General features: G+C 50.4%; 1 protein-coding gene across 1 annotated transcript in view; it reads left to right on the forward strand.

Moving 5' to 3' along the window:
• Nucleotides 1-7,573: 7,573 nt before the first annotated feature.
• MEF2A (myocyte enhancer factor 2A) overlaps nt 7,574-19,962 on the forward strand; it is a 58,599-nt gene continuing 46,210 nt past the window's right edge. The window contains exon 1 of the mRNA XM_081114827.1: nt 7,574-7,667. The gene's annotated coding sequence lies outside the window, so the exon portion shown is untranslated. The remainder of the gene's footprint in view (nt 7,668-19,962) is intronic.

Here is a 19,962-nt window from a genome sequence, read left to right on the forward strand (position 1 = left end):
ACATGTACATGGCCAGAACGTTTAAACCAGTGGTTCTCAACCTTCCTAACGCCGCGACCCTTTCATACAGTTCCTCATGTTGTGGTGACCCCCAACCATAAAATTATTTTCGTGGCTACTTCATCACTGTCATGTTGCTACTGTTATGAGTTGTCATGTAAATATCTGATATGCAGGCTGTATTTTCATTGTTACAAATGGAACATAATTAAAGCATCGTGATTCATCACAAAAACAATATGTAATTATATATTCAATATGTTTTCCGATGGTCTTAGGTGACCCCTGTGAAAGGGTCGTTCGACCCCCAAAGGGGTCGCGACCCACAGGTTGAGAACCGCTGGTTAAAACCAAGTGTGGGGCTAGGAAATGCCAGGGAGAGCTGCCTGTGACATTTCCCGCCCCAGTCCCTTTCATCCAAGAGCCTGCTGTTAAAAGAGTTTCTTATCATGGCCCTGGCCGGCTCAGTAGGTTGCAGCATTGTCCAGTGCACCGAAGGGTTTCAGGTTCGATTCCCGGTCAGAGCACATACCCAGGTTGTGGGCTTAACCCCAGTAGGGGGCGTGCAGGAGGCAGCCGATCGATGATTCCCTGTCATCATTGATATTTCTGTCTCTCTCCCTCTCCCTTCCTCTCTGAAATCAATAAAAATATATTTAAAAAAATAGCCCCAGCTGGTGTGGCTCAGTGGATAGAGCATCGGCCTGTGAACTGAAGGGTCCCGGGTTGGATTCCGGTCAAGGGCACATGCCTGGGTTGCGGGCTCGATCCCCATTGGGGGGCGTGCAGGAGGCAGCCGATCCATGATTCTCTCTCATCATTGATGTTTCTATCTCTCTCTCCCTCTCCCTTCCTCTCTGAAATTAATAAAAATATATTAAATGTATATATATATTTTAAAAAAATCAAAGAACAAAAGGTGAAACATTGGGGTCTTTCTGTAACCTCAGCTCTGCCCCTGTATTCGGTTGGGGACCACATATTCTAGAGAGCAGTTGCTCCCCAATGCACCCCATTACAGATCCAAAGACCAGGACGGGGGATTCTGGGGAAGACTTTTTTTTATTTTTCATTTTTATTTTGGGCACGCCGAGCCCACCTCCTCCCAGCTGCTGCAGACCGCAAAGGCTGCTCAAGGGGAGGCCCCGGCCCCTTGAAGCCTCGCGCCTCATTCCCGCAACGTGCCTGGGCACGCCTGCCCCCCGCAAGGGCTGTTTGCATTCCTGCAGATCCTGGGCACGATAAATACTTGATCGCTTTCTGGGGCCCTTCGCCACCACCCCTGGGCCGAGGGGCGCTGTCCGCCTTCATCTGCGCGCTGCCTTGCAGATAGAAACGATCAAATGAAGTCAAGACAAGGATCCAGCCTCATAAAAATCTTGCCCGCAGCAAGTACCAGCAAAAAAGTGAGCCGTGCCAAGGCGGCGCGGGCCGAGCCGAGCCAGGGGTTGTGCAACCACCCAGCAGGGGTGGAAATCTCTGACAAACACAGGGGCCGCATTGAAAATGGGAGCATCGACATGAGGCCTCATAAAAAAAAAAAAAAAAAGCCATTCGGATCGTTGGCTCCTGTGACCCTGGAAAACCACGCTTTCTGACCTCCCGTGTTGTGTGTGTGTGTGTGTGTGTGTGTGTGTGTGTTTCTTCTTCCCGTGTCAAGCCCGGGATAAAATAGATTTTCCATTCTCGGGTTTTCTGGGTTGGCCACTTTGGCTCTAACCTGAACCGAGCTTTCAAGCGGTTGCATCAGACCAGAATGTTCCACGGGTTGCCTCTGCCCGGTGGCAGAGAAAGGTCCATTCTTGCGCTCAGGGGACCTTCACCGGAGGCCTACTATGTGTCAGGTCCTCAGCCAGGCTCTGGCGAAGGCAGGAGGTGAGTAAGACGCAGCCACGCCTGCAGGCCGGGCCTCGGATGAAAGAAGCCGGTCTGGGAAGAAAGGCTGGGCGCCAGGGGTGTGGGGAGGCCCCCCGGGACCCACCAGCGGAAGCTCTTAAGGTTAGCGCTCCAATTAACCGGCGCAGTGGCTCTGGCTAATGAGAAAAGCCATTGAAGTCTGGGTTCTGATCTCTTCCTGTTCACCCTGCTGCTGGCGCAGAAGGGACCCCACCCTGAGAAATAGGAGGTGATTGGCACCTGCCACCTGCCAGTGGGCAGAGGAGCCGGGGTAGCAGTCTATTGGTCACCTGTGCTCACAGCCTGGGGGGGAGGGCCACAGGGAAGCGGGGTGCACTCAGGAGCAGAGTGAGCCAGCAAGGACTCTGGGGTGCAGGCTGTGTAGCAACAGGAGGGTGAGAGGACCCCTGGTTCCTGCAGCAGGATGAGCTGTGCTTGTTTGAATGACTGTGTGGGCTGGCAGGGACATGGCACCTACTAGGGTTAGGGCCCGGTGGGTGTGGCTGGTCTGGCTGACAGGGGACCGAGCTGGGGACGGGCATGCATGCCTGCTGAGAATGGGAGGTCATGGTTAAGACTCTGGGACCCTGGGAGCATAGCGCAAGGAGCCCGGCCGGTGTGGCTCACTGGGTTGCGCGTCATCCCAGTGGGAGGTGACGGTTCAAGCCTGCAACCTGACTGGGAATTGAACGGTGACCTCCTGGTTCATGGGTCAACGCTCAACCCCTGAGCCACACCGGCCAGGCTGTTTATGTTTTTTTTCTTTTCTTTTTTTAAAAATATATTTTATTGGATTTTTACAGAGAGGAAGGGAGAGGGATAGAGAGTTAGAAACATCGATGAGAGAAACATCGATTCAGCTGCCTCCTGCACACTCCCCACTGGGGATGTGCCACAAGCAAGGTACATGCCCTTGACCGGACTCGAACCTGGGACCCTTCAGTCCGCAGGCCGATGCTCTATCCACTGAGCCACACCGGTCAGGGCGTATGTTTTCTTATTGTCTATATGTGGCCATGACGGCAAGCTTCATGAGAACGGGGATCTTCTCTGTATTCTCAGGGCCTCGAACGGCGTCTGGAACGCTCAGTCGGGCTCAGTGCACGTTTGTGGGCTCAGTGAACAGCCGCACAGGCCGCTGCTACCTGTGCAGGTACATGTAGATGCCGTAGGTGCAGTGTGAGGATTGCTCAATCCTCAGCGCGACCTCAGGGAAGGATCGCTATCATCTTAGAGGGAGGAGGAGGAGGGGTTTTGAGAGATTGAGCAACTTGCCTGAATTCACACACGTGGGAAATGGTGGAGGTGCGATTTACACAAAGGACCGCTAGACTGGTCCTACCTTTTCAGCGACTCCTCCACGATTGGCCTCCAATGGTAACCTCCTAGAGTTCTGACATACAGCTGGCAATTTGGGGATGGTTTGTACCATGTGACTATATATAGCCGGGAGCCCATTCTCTCGGCATGAGACTTTAGGGCAGTGGTTCTCAACCTTTTGGCCCTTTAAATACAGTTCCTCCTGTTGTGACCCAACCATAAAATTATTGTCGTTGCTACTTCATAACTGTAATGTCGCTACTGTGATGAATCGTCATGTAAATATCTGATATGCAGGATGGTCTTAGGCGACCCCTGTGGAAGGGTCGTTCGACCGCCAAAGGGGTCGCGACCCACAGGTTGAGAACCGCTGCCTTAGGGACCTATGGGCCCAGACTAGGTCTAAATGGACATCCCATAGACGTGGCGGTCTGAGCCTGGGAGTGCATGCGATGCGTTTTGAAAGAAATCCTTGAGAGAGAACTAGACAGTTTCAGCCTTTAGAAGAACTATCTGGGACAAAAATACAGAGAAAAGAAGACAGTGGAGAGAGATCCTGATCTCATCTATAAGGGGTAGATGTGGGTGGAATATTCGGCGATTTGTGAATGCAACCCTGTCTTTAAAATGTTTGTTTTTATTGATTTCAGAGAGAGGAAGGGAGAGGGAGAGAGAAAGAAAGATCAATGATGAGAAACATGGATCAGCTGCTTCCTGCACACGCCCTACTGGGAATGGAGCCCGCAACCTGGGCATGTGCCCTGACTGGGAATCGAACCGTGACCTCCTGGTTCATAGGTCGACGCTCAACCACTGAGCCACACTGGCTGGGCTGCAGCCCCTTTTTGGATGGAACACAGAAAGTGGAAATAGACTCAAGGTTTGGAATGACTATAATTGCCATGTCTTGTGGGTTGAGGAGAGAATCACAAAGTCTGAATAAATCCTGTGCGGAAGGAAAAACACAACCTACCAAAATGACAACACAGGATAGGAACGGAAAGATTTATTTGAAGTCCGATTGTATAAAAACATCCAGCTGCCAAAGACTCGGGCTCTTCCATGTTTTAAGTTTATTTAATCTTTATGTCGACTCTGACATGTAAGAATATACACTGAGCAAAGGAGAGGCCTTTGATCTCCTCCGTTGGGAACCCGAATTCATCATTTTCATTATCAGGCATTCAAGAATAAAAGACCGTGTGATAAGCAAATGAGAGGATTGGACACAACATTTCTAATGCTGGAAAAAAGATGTCATGGACGGCCCAGCCGGTGTGGCCCAGTGGTTGCACATCACTCCCCCGCCCCCACGTCCCCTCCACACACAATGGCCTGCCAGCCCCTTTGAACCAAGTGCTGCTCTTCCTCCCCTCCATATTGCAGTGCCTAGTACAGCGGTTCTCAACCTGTGGGTCGCGACCCCTTTGGCGGTCGAACGACCCTTTCACAGGGGTCGCCTAAGACCATCGGAAAACACATATTGAATATATAATTACATATTGTGTTTGTGATGAATCACTGCGCTTTAATGATGTTCAATTTGTAGCCATGAAAATACATCCTGCCTATCAGACATTGACATGACGACTCATCACAGTAGCCACATGACAGTGATGAAGTAGCCACGAAAATAATTTGATGGTTGGGGGTCACCACAACATGAGGAGCTGCATGAAAGGGTCGCGGCATTAGGAAGGTTGAGAACCACTGGGCTTAGGACAATGTGAGTCCCTGGAGCTCAGACACATCTGAGGGCTTTAGAGAGGCCAGAGAGAGCGGGAGGGCCCACAGGTGCCGCTCCTCACAGTCTACCTCCCAGACAAGGGCGGATATAAGTGCGCACATGTGGGCTTTGCCGCGCTGTGTGCCGGGAATTGCTGGAGACGCTGGAGTTCAGGTACGGTTTCCCGGCCCCAACAGAGGCTGGCAACTTGATTACTGTCATGACAAATAAGACTGATTCTGTTTTGCTAATGGATTTAGCGGTGCCGTAGAATTCTTCAACTTTTCCTTCCTTCCTTCCTTCCTTCTTAAAACTCCCTGCAATTCTCCAACAACTGCTTTGATGTGGTGGGGGGAGAGGTGCTCGTTGAGGGGGATGCAAGCTCTTTCATCTCTGCTTCGGCTGGACTCCCCGCCAAGTTCTCAGCCTGGCTCTCTGGAGTGACCCACAGCATTGGGAAGGGTAGGAGGTGGTGTGAGCGTGGTGGTCTGAGGAGTTGGCCTTTGCAAGGGTGGGGGCATGGGTGGAGCCATGAGGAGGAACACCTCTTTTGGAGCAGCCTCCTTCCCCTTCCAGGAGGAAGCACAGGTGGGAAGCGGGGAGCCCCTGCTCACTGTCCCCCCCCCCACCTCAGACCCTAGGCTTGGAAGGGAACGAGTCAAACTCCTCTTTTCCTGGAGCGGAGAAGCCAAACCCAGCTGGGTTTGAAGCGCCCGGCCGGTTGAAGAGCATGCTTTTCCACTTTTCCTGAGTGACCCCCAATTTTAACGTGTTTCCAAAACCTCCCCCTCGCGCCCCCCGCTGCTGGCTCCTCTGAACCCCCTCCGCTGTGGGCTCTGAGCAGCATGCAGGTTTATTTTTCAGCGTCTGGTGTTTATGCGCCACGTTGGAGTTGGACTTTCCCCGGTACATGGCCTCCTCCGTCAGGGAGGAAGCCTGCGAGCCTCCAGCTTCCTTTGCCCATCGTCCCTGGGGGCCGGCTCACCCACCCCATCCCTTGGTTTTATTTATTTATTTATTTAATATATTTTATTGATTTTTTACAGAGAGGAAGGGAGAGAGACAGAGAGTTAGAAACATCGATGAGAGAGGAACTTCGATCAGCTGCCTCCTGCACATCTCCCACTGGGGATGTGCCCGCAACCCAGGTCCATGCCCCCGACCGGAATCGAACCTGCGACCCTTCAGTCCGCAAGCCGACGCTCTATCCACTGAGCCAAACCGGTCAGGGCTATCATCCCTTGGTTTTAAAGCACTATGGGAAGGCATGTGTCATCTCCAGGTGAAAAGGAGCATTCGCTTGGTGTCCATGGCATTGGGGGTGCAGACGTAGGCAAGCAGGGATGATGAATGGCTGCAGAGGGGAGCAGCCTGCCGGACACAAGGGCCACAACGGTAACCCCACAAAACGGGACAGCTGTGTGTGTCCCCCCAGCTCACCTCCTTGGCTCCTCTCTCAGAAACGGCCGCAGGCAGCGCGGTTAGTCAGCAGTTCAAGTCCCCGGTGCCCTCCTCGTCAGCCCCGTGACCTCTGCTTCCCTTTCCTCCTTCTGCAAAATGGGAACAGAAACCGAATCCGGTGCATGGCGATGTTGTAAGAGCTGGTGAACTATGTCTGTCTGGCACACCGTTGAGCGCTCAAGGTGTACTGGCTGTGCCTCTATGAGTAATTAATTATTGCTAATAGGAAAGAGTAGGAGGTTGTGGCTCTCCTGGGTCTTGGCGAGCTTGGCTGGCCAATCCCAAAGGGCCTTCTAGGCCCCTTCAAACCCTCCTCTCTCCGGCCCGGGTACCCTTGCGATTGCTCAATGAGGTTAACCTGGCGGCCGCCAAGGCGTGGGCACAGGTGCGGCCCTGACCACAAACAGGGCGTGGGCCAAGCCGAGGTCGGGAGAGGCCAAGTGTGCCGTCGGGGCGGGGGCTGGCCCGGCCCCAGAGCCCGGCAGGGGGCGTCTGCGCCGAGCAGGGCGCCGTCGGGCAAGAGACCTCATGCTGCGGCCCCGCCCCCTGGCGTCCCGGGTTGGCTGCCACTGGCGGCCTCGCGCGGTCATTGGCCACGGGCCGTGTCACTCTAGCAGCTCGGGGCCCGCCCCCGCCGGCTGGTCAGGGCGGTGGGGGCAGCCGGGCGCGACGCTACCGGGCCGGCCCGCCCTGGGAGCCGCCCCAGCCCTCATCAAATGACCAGTATCCCTCCCTGGAGAACACGGCCCTTCAGAGGAAGGCCAGCTCCATCCCGCAGCCCGGCGCCAAGCCGCCGTCATCTCCCTTCCTGTGCCGGGTGATCCGTCTCGTAACCCACCCGGAAAAACATAGTCCGCCCTCCTGTCCTTGCGGAGTGGCGCTCGCTCCCCCTCGGCCTGCCTCCCTCAGCCCTCGCCAGTGCCTCCCCCCTACCCAGGACTCTAGGGCCCCCCGAGGAGAGAGAGCAGGTCCCTAGGGACGGCTCATGGAAGAAGCGAGCCGGGCATCCGGGGGAGAGGAAGGCGAAGGCGAGGCTGGCGGAGGGACACCGCGGTCGCCGGCGCAGTGCGCATGCGCGCGCGGGCAGGAACGAGTTCCGGTCTGGCCCGGGCCTGGCTCCTAAAAATAGCCCCGGTGTGGGGATCCGTGCGCGGCGGTCCCGGCGAGTCCCGGGCTGAGGGAGGGAGGCGTCTCCGGGCGACGCGGTGCTGGCGGCGGGTCCTGGCTGCGGCGTGTGCATGCCTGCCCGCGGCTTGGGGACACGGTGAGGGCCGCTGGGGCTCGGGGCTCGGGGCTGGGGGTGCCGGACCGGCGGCCTTCCGACGACGGGGCCGGCCGGGGGCTATGGCTCGCTGGGGCGGGATGCAGGGCGACCGAGGCACGGAGCCCGCTGGCCCCGGCGACGCTGGGACAGGGCGGCGTCCGGCTGGCGGGAGGCCGTGGCGCGGGCTGGCGGCGCTGGGGCGGGCGGGGTGCGGGGAGGCAGCTCTGGAGGGGGTCGGGTCGGGTCCGGTCCGCACGGAGGGGCCAGGCGCCCTGAGGGGGTGGGGGCGGGGTGCCCCGAGGGCGGGCCCGGGCCGGAGGGGTGCCGCGGGGCCGGGGCGGGATCGGGCAGCGCGGACTCGGCTGCGGGAGCCTCCCGGGCGCGCACGGCGTTCGGGGCCGGGACGTCACCTCCCTGAAAGTTGGAGGAGTCTCCCGGGGGCCTGGCGGCTTTCCGGGGCGGGACCCCGCGCCCCGAGGCCCGGGTCTCCCCGAAGGGATTGACCCCCTCCCCCCCGAGTGGGGGGCGTTCGGCGCTCGCTGTTGCGGGACTTGAAGTCCCCCCACTTCTGCTTCGGGAGAAGGTCGGTCTAAAGGGGCGGAACGTCTCGCTGCGAACTCCCGGTGTGTGGAGATGTCAGTGGCGGCGGCGGCGGGTCGCTATTGGAGGGTCGGGGAGGCGGCCCGGGCCGGGGGCACCTGCGGGGGCGGCCACGGGACCATCGCGGGGGAGCGGGGGGCCGAGGAGGGGGCAGCTCGCTGTCCCCCCCGACATCCAGGCGGACCCTGGCTCGCAGGGAAGGGTTTGTGCGATAGGAACTTTGCCTTTTAGTTCGATTATCGTCTGTCTTGGAACAGCGAGAATGAAGTTAGTAGGTGACATAGTAAAAAAGAAAAAAAAAGAAAAAAAACTTGGGAAAAAGTGAGCGTTGCCAAGTTAAGGAAACATTGATTGTTATGTTTCACCCCGTGGAAGTGCCGGCTGGAGGTAGGAAGCGAGAGCCTCCCGCGATGGTCCGGTCGGGAACCGCGTGCGCGGGGAAGGGAGCGGCTCAGCCTCCACCTGCGCTCCGGTTCCCCGGCGAGATCGGGGCTCCCGCCCGGCGTCCCGGGGGCGATCGGAGGGGCCCGCCGCGGGGTTGCCAACAGCGGGGTGTGTCCTTTACAGCAGAGCATCGCTCCTCAGCCTGTTTCCCGTGGGTCTGGCCTCGCGTGTCCCCCGGAGCTGCCGCCGGGGTGCGGATGGCACCGCAGCCCTTTCCCTTTAAGAGTCCAGCTGTGCTGTTTTGGCGACTGCCAAGCGCTCCTGGTTGTCAGTTGTAAAATCTGTTACCTTGGCAGTGCTTGCACGGTCTGTGCAAAAGGTAAACAGAATAGTTAAATTTTTTTTTTTTGAAAGCCTAAGTATGGCATTTAAAAAAAATACGAGTGGAGGAATGAGGAGTAAAATAACTATTGGGCTGTTACGGCTTTTGTATGTCCACTTTTTGTATTTTTGTTTGGGTGTGTGTGTGTGGGGGGGTGTGTATTTTTGGGGGTCCCGGTCAACTCATTGCTTTCACTGTCTGGTAACTTTTGTTTTAGGAAAAAAAAGTTAAAAAATGTTTCCACCAAAGTGGATGCCAGTTTTCGCTGGACTTTGTGTAGCACATGGAGTGAACGTGTTGTGGGTCATGAAGTATTAGGATTAGCTTGTTCCATCGCTGATGCTGTCCTGATTGGTTCTGGAATCACTTTCAGCTCTCAGCGTGGGTTCTCGTGGAAGAGTTGCGATGATAGTGTCGTCATAATGAAAGTATTCAGAGGAGCTGAGACTGGGGCTTGGATACCTGGTGGATTCAGACTTTGGCAGTTCGTTTGCAAGGTTGTTTCCAGCAGAAGCCTAAACTTCCTGAAGCAATAGCGACCTCCCTGCACAAACTTGCTCCTCTATTTCTTTTAATTCACACTGTTGTTACTTGTGTATAAAACTCTGTGTCTCACATTGGAACAAAGGTGATGAAATGATACCTAACAGAAATTTATTTCCAGTAAAAGGTTTTTTTTTTTTTTTTAAATTAAAGGATTTGAGTGAATGGTGAGGGTTGTTCAGTGGAAGGAACATAGCTCATTGGGATTCGGCAATAATAAGCATAATGTCATCGTGTGGATTTATGGCTCGAGAATGACCTCCTTCCAGATTCTTGAGTTTTTATGTTTCCTTAATAGGTATGTGTGACAAAGATTTTTATTTTTTTGTAAATACAACTGGAAATAAGCTTTTAAAGATGTTGAGTTGTTTGGAGCGGTGTTTCGTTTTTCAAGACAATTGCATGATAGCTTTGTATCTTCCATGTAGAATGCTCTGCGGGGTAATATTAATTGTATTAACATTCGAGCAAAAGCAACATCCGTCATTCATTTGGTTACCAAGAGAGAAATAGTGACGTGTATGCTGAGGGTAGTTAAGTAATTATGGAAATGTTGAATAGACCACGATTTTAACGTGTGAGCTATTTCAATTAAATCTTGAGTAGATCTGTGTTCTGATTTGCGAGGAGGAGGCTGCAAACAAATTTGTTAGTGGGAAAGTAGCCTGTTGCCAGCCAAGTTTTGGGAAGCCTCTTCCCCCGCCCCCCCCTTTTCAGCTTTTAATCTGGCAAGGGGACATACAGTGATGACGGTTCTGGGTTGTCTGTGGGCATTTATACTGTCAGTAATCAGACCATACCCCTCTTGTTTTTGTTTGTTTGCTTGCTTTTTCTTTTGTTTTGTTTTGTTTAAAGATACACTCTTGGTACCTAAGAATGTTACAAAGTGTTGCTGGAGTTTTATCAGTGATGCGACAGTGGAAATACTGCTCTGTGGATTGAGAATGAACACCGTTGCTTTTTTCTAGATGACAAGGCGCATCTGTGAACACTCTCAGTAGGTGAAGTAACTAGAGGAGTATGCATGTGACAATGCAGACCCGTCTTCCAGTTCCATAGCCTCCAACAGGAGGACACTGTCCCGTGTCCCGATTGGCACGTTTGTCCTCAGATCTTGGTTCACATCTCAGCTCTCCCCCTGACAGAGTTCGGAGACCTTTGCAAAAGCCAAAGGAATGACTCTGCCTGCCCCTGGGAGTTGTTAGGGTTAAATGAAATAATGGGTGTGAAAGTTCCCAGCACGCTGCCTGAGGCGCCGTGCACAAAAATGCACATTGCCTGATCTCTCCTGATTTCTTCCTCCATCTCTCCCTTCTTCCAATAAGATTATGTAGGTACATTGCCTAGTACATGACGTGTAGTGTCTGTGGCCAAAGGACTTCCTAGAACGTGTAAATAGAGGAGAATGCTCGCGTCTTTGTTTGGGATACAGTATCCTAGCCTCTTAAATTCACCGTCAGAGTCTACATAAAATGTTTATCTGGCTTTCTACATTAGATTTTTAATCTGCAATCATTGTTTGATTCTAACCTCTCTAATGTCCCCAAATTAAAAAAAAAAAAAGTTGCCGTTAAATATAAGTTTCCCTACTCTTAAGTGAAACGTGCCCTTTAGGAATGAACTGTGTTTTCAAGATGCAGTCATTAAAATGTGAAATTAGAAAAATACTTTTATGACATACCTGCCATAGGTGTATTTTAAAAATAGCTTTTCTTTAGGAGGTAGTCTACGGGGTGGGGCAAAAGTAGGTTTACAGTTGCGAGTACGTGCTCTTGTGCTATTTGTTGTATTATTTCCTATGTGAACAGCTGTAAAGTGACTTTTGCCTCCCCCTGTATAATTTCTATTCTTCATTTCACCTGCTCTGTGGAATGAAATGACTTATCTGCGTGTGCTTTACCTGTGTACTCCATAATCTGTGGACCTGTGTCCAGTTTATTATCATTGAGCGGAAACCCACTTGTTAAGTCTCACGCATAGCACCTGATGTGTGTTGACACATACTATTCGTAAATACTATAATATACATTTTTATTTACTGATTTGAATGGATATTTGTATTTACTGAATTTAATTGTTTATTGAACTTCATATTCTTTTTAATATCACATTGTCTTAGTAATCCCTCGAGATGAAGTCCTGAGTATGTAAGTTAAAAATTGGCAGGTCTCTGAGGTACAATGCCAGTATTTGAACCGTGGTGTATGAAGGCTGGTGACTTCCTTCTTTCGTTGAATCTGATGGTGCTGGGAGTCAGATTCAGTCCAATCCCCCCCACACACCCAAACACCACATTAATTGTTAACGTGGGTGAAAAACAGACATTAGTGGATCAGACTACTAATAAACATCAACCACGGCACATCTTTTTATGGCTGTCTTGAATCAATACTATTTTTATTTTCTTCCTTAAACAAAAATATAAACTTTAGTCTGTGAACTTTAAAAAAAAATTCAACCATCAGTATCAGTAAAGTTATGGTTTGAGAACTACCTTGGTAGTGGGTGGTGAACTTACACTGCATGAGCTGGACCCATCTACCAGGTTATCTTTGTTACCAGCAGCATGTGTGTGCAGGTTGACTTGGGTTAGTTTGAGTTATGATTTGCGATCCCTGGGGCAAAGGGATCCTCTCCATTTAACCTGGGAAGGTGACTGCTGGTTTATTAAAGCAGGGTGCTCTTGCTTCGACTACGACTGTGTTTGCCTGTCTCACCTCTTATCTCCCCTCCCACCCCTCCTCCCCCCAAACAATCCATCTTTGACATAGCAACGGAAATTATATTTCTAAAATTCAGATCTAAATGTCATTCTTCTTCTATGAAAAAAATTTGAAGGCGTAGAAAGTCAGCAGAGAGGCAGTCATTTAAGGCATAGAGATTGGTCCCTAAAGCCATACTGCTGCCCTGGCCGGCTTGGCTCTGGATAGAGCATCGACTGAAGGGGCCTGGGTTCGATTCTGGTCAAGGGCAGGTACCTTGGTTGCAGGCTCCCGGCCCTGGTTGAGGCAACCAATCGATGTGTCTCTCTCACATTGATGTTTCTCTCTCTCTCTCTCTCCCTCTCTCTCTAAAAATCAATGAAAAAATAAATAAAATCATACTGTCTTAGAGTCTCCAGTCTAGTACTGTGTGTTCTTTGGCGAGGTCTCAATCTTCATGGGGTTGTTGCGAGGATGAGACGAGATGTGTGTTATAAAGGCTTCAGCATGGTGCGTGGTCCCTCAAAAGCTGTCATTTTTGTTCCCCGCCAGTACTATTACCACTGCTGCTATGGCTATTATTGTCGTCATGGTTCACTTCCCGATAGGATTCTAGCCTCTCTCTCCAGGTTCATGGTCAGCCTCTGCCCTTCCATTCTCTGACCCCGTTCAGGCCAGCTGCTGGCTCTTCCCCGAGAAGGCCACGCGTGCTGACGATGGCCACGTTTATTTTCCTAGCCCGGAACTGCCCTTTAGTTCCATATCCACTTGGAAATCTAGTTGGGATTTCGAGCGTAATTTTAGCCATGTGGCCAAAACATAGCTATTTATTCCTCTCCCACGATCTTCCTCCCTCCTCCCCCAAACCTTGGTGTCCTTGCTGACTTTCTCCATCTCAATGAATGGCAGCCCTCGAGCCAGAAATGGAAGCCATCTTTCCGCGTTCCCTTCTTTCCTCTCAGATCCAGTCCAATCTGGCCTTCGGTCGCACCTTCAGAATGTACCTTGAGCCGCTCCACCCCTCTGCTCCCTGCCACCTCTTGATTTCAAGGCACCGTACGTTTTGCATGAATTACCGCAGTGGCCTCCGAGCGGGCTTCTGGTTCCCTCTCTTGCTCCTCACAAGTTCTTTTATCACACGGCAGCTCTAGAGATTATTTTAAGAGCTAAGTCCTGTCATTTCTCTGCTTCGAATCTTCCGATGACTCCCCATTCCTCTCCTTTCTGTGGCCTGAATGATCTTTCTCCTCCTCGTCTTTCCTTCCAGGGTTCTTCTCAGTTACTGGATGCCAGGCACCTGGACCTGTCAGTGTGCTTGAAACCCTCGATGTCCTTGTTTTAGGGTCTTTGCACTTTTTGTAATGACTGCTTGAGGTGTTCTTTGTAAGACGGGTTCACGTCCTCACTCAGACTACCCAGTTTAATGTTGTACTCCGTTAGTTACTGTCTTCACACATCTTGTTTATTTCCTTTCAGATACTTATTATAATTTATACATATCTTGTTTGTTTAGTTTTTAAAAAATATATTTTTATTGACTTCAGAGACGAAGGGAGAGAAAAAGAGAGAGGGGGGAGAGAGAGAGAGAGAGAGACAGAAACATCCATGAGAGAGAATCATTGATCGGCTGCCTCCTGCATGCCCCCCACTGGGGGTTGGGCCCGCAACCCCGGACATGTGCCCTGACCGGGAATCGAACCGTGACCTCCTGGTTCATAGGTTGATGCTCAACCACTGAGCCACACCGCTGGGCTAGTTTATGGCCTTTCTCTGTTACCTGAATGTAAACTCTGTGAAGGCAGGGGCCTTGTCTGTCTGGTTGGTGGCTGCATCTCCAGGCAGTAGCGCACTGCCTGGCGCTGGGCAGACAGTAGATGTTTGAATGAGGGCTTTGGTGTCTTTTGTTCATATTTTTGCTAGGAATCGGCATGCTTCTTTGCTTATATACCTATCGCACTATTTATTCACGTTGTGGCTCAAGTGTCATCTGTGATACCAATTTTAATCTCTCAAGACAAAGTTTCTCTCACTTGGTGTTGATACAACACACTGTTTGCAGAATGAATACCATTTTAGAGTATTTGGAGTGCTGGGCTGGGTTCCTCCAGCAGGGCTACCTGGCTCTCTGTGTGCTCGGGACCTACCAGCCCATCACGGAACCTAGGAACCTAGGGAAGGCTCAGCCAGTGTGCAGGTTTTCCTAATCAGCTAGAAGGATCAACCACAACTGGTTTTCCCAGTCTGCCTTTAAAAGCGATAAAGGGACTTTCCGGGCTGTAAAAGACTCCCTTATGAATCCGTATGCATAGTAACATCGCCATCAGCATTTTGGGTCAAGGCAGTAAGTCAGAGCTGGTGAGCGCATGTGGCATTTCCTCCTGATATTCCATCTCGCCATCTTGTTGCGTTGGCAATGCCTCTCCCTGTGAAACAGTTGGAAAGTGTAATTAGTTACCCGTTGCTCCTTACATCTAACCAGCATCTCCTCTAGTTCCTCCCTTCATCTTATCCACCGACTTCTGTTCTATCTCAGAAAGGCCAGGGGGAGGGACTCTGCAGTTTAGCACCGTCTGCATGAAACACAGTGCAGATTTCACCTGTATTGCTAACAAAGATTTGCGAAGAGCTTTTGTGGCCAAGGTCAGGGACCTAACCACTGTTTGTAATAGTGAAAATCATTCCACATTTTAAGCAGCTGACTCACACGTGGGGTTTTGGACTATCTGCCATTTGCAAGTTGGGGACCATGTTAGCAGGATGTTTATTTTGACACTGAAAACCTTTTTCTTAATGGCGTTAACCTTAATTTGACAAGGATTATGGAGGGAAAGGGAAAGAAGAATCTGGGAGTTAAGATTGCGTTGTTCAGAAATGGCTCAGTTTCCCAATACTAGTAACATTTTAGTATTGGCAAAAAAAATTTGTGTGCGTGTGTGTTTGTTCTGTTTTGTTTTGGGAAAAAACTTAGAGAAAAGTTACAAGAACAGTACAGCGAACTTGCATGTACCTGTCAGTCGTTAACATTTGGCATGTTTGCTTCATTGTCGTTTGTGTTTATACAGTGGCCCCAAAGTCTGGAAACAGATGTTAGTATTTATTTTATTTACAGTTGGAAGCCCCTTGATTACATCTTGTGGAGTATGCCAAAGCTGGACGTCTGCTCAGTTAGTCAGACGCGTATCATCTGATGCAGCACATCCCAGATGCATACAGGGATAGCCGGAGATGCTGCCTTCATCACTGTGTACTTGTCACAAGGAACCCGCACGGTAGACATGGCATGTCTTGTAAAGTAATAGCAGGAATCCACTCTGTAGATCTCCTGTTGCTTCCTCTCCTTCCTCCTCTTTTTCCCCCTCTTCATCTTTCTCTTGAAAATTTTTTTTTTTTTATTGATTTCAGAGAGGAAGGGTGAGGGGAGAGAGAGAAACATCCATGATGAGAGAGAATCATGGGTCAGCTGCCTCCTGCACGCCCCACACTGGGGATGGAGCCCACAACCCGGGCATGTGCCCTGACCAGGAATCGAACTGTGACCTCCTGGTTCCTAGGTTGATGCTCAACCACTGAGCCACACCAGCCGGGCTTCTTCCTCTTATAAATATTTTCATTGAATCACTTGAGAGTAGGTCGCACACATCATGATCCTTTACCCTAATTGTTTCAGCTGATATCGTCGAAGAACAAAGACATATTCTTATAACCATTGTGTGATGGATTCAAGAAATTTAATATGGACACTATAATACACAGTTCCTGTTGAAATCTTATTTATGCCAATTCTATTCTTTAGTAGCATTGTTTCTAATATAGTATCTATTCCATTATAGTTGTCATATCTGGTCTCTTTTCATCTGAAATGGTCCTTCAACCTTGTTTTTTTCTTTTTTCTTTTTTCTTTTTCCGACTTAAAAGTGTTGAGAGCACAGGCCCTTCATAGGATGGCTGTCGGTTTGGGTTCGCCATTCTGCTCTGTTAGACCCCGGCTACGCTGTTGTGTCCTCAGCAACACGTTAGGGCAGCATGATGTCAGGTGGGCCCGTTGATGATGTGCACTGGGACCCCTTAGTGCAGGGGTGCCTGCCGGTTCTCCCCGTAAAGTGATCATTGTAGTCGTTGCTGTTACTGAATAATTTGTGGGGAGACACTGGGAGCTGTAAATATTCTGTCCTCCCTACAGTGCTCACATAGGAGTTTTAGCGTTCATTGAGGATTCTTGCCTAAATCAGCTATCACACAATGGTTTCAAAACGGTGTTTTTCTATGATTCCTCCCACCTTGACTGCTTGGCATTTGATTCCATGGTAAAGGAGAACTTTGCCTTCTCCTTCACTTATTTAATATCACCATAAATTCATAGACTCGTTTTATCCTGCAGGTTATACTCTGTTACCTGTTGGCATAGGACTCGTTTTGATGTGAGTTTGAGGTTCCACGCTAACTCACACTCGGTCAGCGGGTGCTGCTTAATTCGTTGATCGTTTGGACACGCTCCTGTCACTTCCGGAGGACTTCCTTCTTTGGGGGCCATAGTTGTTCCAGGCTGCCCTGCTTTTCCTCCTGAGAACCAGCCATCCCTTCGGGGAGCCTCGTCTCCCTGACTGGGGGAGAGTATTTAGAAGCCAGAGCTGGGCAGTAGGTAGGTGTGCTTGCTGACACTGAGGTTGCATTGTCCAGGCTAAGACATTCCCAGTTTATGCCGATGCCTCAGGCAGCAGGTTGTAACTTCTCCTTACATTCCCGACGCTCGGAGAAGAAAGGCTTTTCCTCTGAAAGTGGGAACAATTTAAGGGACGACTTTCACCTGATTTTTCTACATAATTTTGTAATGGTTGGGTGTTGTTTTCCACATTTTAAGCTTCTCTGGAGTAAGAATCCTCTTTTAGATATCTCTTGAGATATTCAGCGAATATGTTCCACAGGCCTGGAATATAGTTGATACCCATGTCTTGTTTATAACATATAATTAAAATAATGACTCGGTATTATCTTTATTACTCTCATGCCGCAATTAAATATTCTTATGTTTGTTATAACATTTTAGGTAATTTTGTGGATCCTTTAAAGTGAATTGGTGATTCATTTGTTCTGTTTTTAGTAATCTGCTCTCCTAGAAGAAATGAAAAAGTGGTCAAGTTTTTCAACTTCAACATTTAAAACCCTGACTCCTGAGATTAAAGTATGCAATTGAAGAACATCAAAATGCCCAATCTTGGCATTGCTGTTTTATAGTGTTTTGTTCTTTAGCAAGCAACACCCTTTCTGGGCATCGCTTTAATTATAAAATGAGATGATATCTAGATGCTCTTTAACTTGGCGTGCTTTGTGTCTAATTAACATGGAATTGTTTATGAAAGTGAGAATTAAGTGCCACAAAGATAGTGGAAGGAATATTGTGCTCCTGAGCCAGGGGTTCCTTGGGGCTCGCTCCTTTTAAGCGGGTCCTTTTTGTGTTGCTTTGGCGATTTTTCACCGTGATGGTCCTTGCCTTCTGCGTTCAGTCCACGCGGCTGGGTGAGGAGGCTCCCGGTGCACGGGCTCTGCTTCCACAGCGCGTTGGATGGGGGTGTGGACATATATGTTCATCATCCCCTCTGCTATGTGCTTGATGTGGGCAGTGCAAGTTCCGGGAACACAAAGAAGGGCGATTCACCAGGTGCAAGAGAGGCAGAAAAGTTCATTCCAGAAGTGGCACCTTTAGTTTAGGTTGAACCCCGCAGGCTGAACAGGACAGCTGCGTGAGGAGGGAGGACAGTGTTTGCCAGGCCTGTGTTAAGGACAAGAGATGCACTTAAAGAGCCGGAACTGCTTGGGGAAGTTCAGAGCGCACTATGGGTGGGCCAGGCAGGGGGGAGCAGCAGGCACCTGGGAGTAGAAAGCTGGGGCTTAAGGGGCAGATGGGCAGATGGGCAAGAGCCCTTAAGCCACGTTAGGAAGCACCCTCAGCCAGGGAGGGGATGGACTGCTGCTGCTTGCACTGTGGAGAGAGCTTGGGGGAGAGTTAAACCTGGGAGGCGGGGAGAACAGCTAAAGGGGTGGCAGCAAATTGGTTAAAGGGGTCAGGTAGCCCCGCTACAGCTGAGGGGATGGGGAAGGGAGGGATTGGTGGATTTGAGAGAGAGGTGGGCGATAGAATGGAAAGACTCCGTGATGGGAGGCATGTGGAAGGTGAAAGAAAGAGTGAGGGGTGAAGATGAGGTGTATGGGCAACGGGGGAGTGAGCGGGCAGCTTACTGAATGGGCGCCAGGAGGAGCAGCAGGCAGAGGACGGGGATGTGTTTGCCTGTGAGGGAGCGCCTGATGGGTGGTAAACAGCTGGGTCAGAGGAGGGAAGGATTCGCTGTCGGAAGTGAGACAGTCCTGATCATAAGGCCCAAGGACTTGGCCAGGAAATGGGTGCTGGACGGGGCCTGGACGGGGCCTGGAAGGGAAGGAATGAAATGGGCAGGGACCTGGGGGACTTATGTTCAGGAAGCGTAAGGAGGAGTCTTGCTAGAACTTGTTCTTGCCTTTGCTATCTGATGCTCCTGAGAAGTACTGGTTATTCCTTTCTAGAATGTCTTTGAGTTTGGGTTTCTTCGATGCTTTCTTACGATTCATATGGGGTTTTCTTTTTGGCAATGATACCACCCGAGGAATGGTGGCGTGCCCAGAAGGTCCATTTACATCGGTGTCTTATCACTGGCGATACTCCTGTTGATCGCGGTTAAGGTGGCCTCTGGGTTTCTCCATTGTCTAGTTAGCTTTTCTCTTCGAGAAGGGAAAATATTTAGGGGGGGGGGTGGTCTATGTTAGATTTCCTGTTTCTCTTCAGGCTTTCACCCACTCATTTTAGCATCCATCAGTGGAACTTATCTACAGCAATTATTACTGTAATGTTTACCTAATGATTTTGTTTTTTCCTTTAGTTGCCAACTGAAAGTCTACCGTAATGAAGAATTGTCCCCCCTCTGCCATTTATTTATTTAGTCACTTATTTATATTGGTATAGACCCCATGATGCTTTATCGGTAGGCTGTGATTTCACGTTATCATTATTTACTGTTTTGCTCCGATCGGCCCGCGTTGGCCTGTGGGAGTCCCTCTGGTTGCTTTGTGTCCTCTTGGCCTGTCTCCATCCTTTCTGAAGGACTTCCTTGCTGTCTGGCGCTGTCAGAAGCTGCAGGCTCAGCGTGCATTTACCTGTCCCAGTCCTAGTCCTGGAATCATCTTCTTTCCCCAAGAGCCCTGGCTTTCTTGGAGGATGGCATTTAGAAACCAAGGCCTGGGCGCCGGGCGTGCTCATTGCGGCTGGGGTGTCGCTGTTTCTAGGCCTTCTCAGTAGAGCGACGGAATATGTGTGTGTGCACCAACCACACGTACACGTCTGCAGTCAGGCCTATGACACGGCCTGTGTGCCCCTGAATTCCCTGCTCTGGACAAAGCTGGGCACTAAATACCACAGGATTCATGGGATAAATGGAGTTGGGGAACGAACTCAAAAACTTTGTTAGTGACACATGAAAAAGAGAATGGGATCCTAATAAACCTGTTTAAAATAGCAGCATGGTTTTAGACATGTTCAGTGGTTAAGTCATACATGAGGACATAGCAGATATGGCACTTCACTATGAAAAACAGCAACAAGGTTGCTTATGTAAGTGGGTGTCGGAGGGCTGTGAGTGATTGTGAAGAGGCGGATAGG

Source organism: Myotis nattereri (assembly GCF_964212035.1).
Source record: "Myotis nattereri genome assembly, chromosome: 21".
NCBI lineage: Eukaryota > Metazoa > Chordata > Mammalia > Chiroptera > Vespertilionidae > Myotis > Myotis nattereri.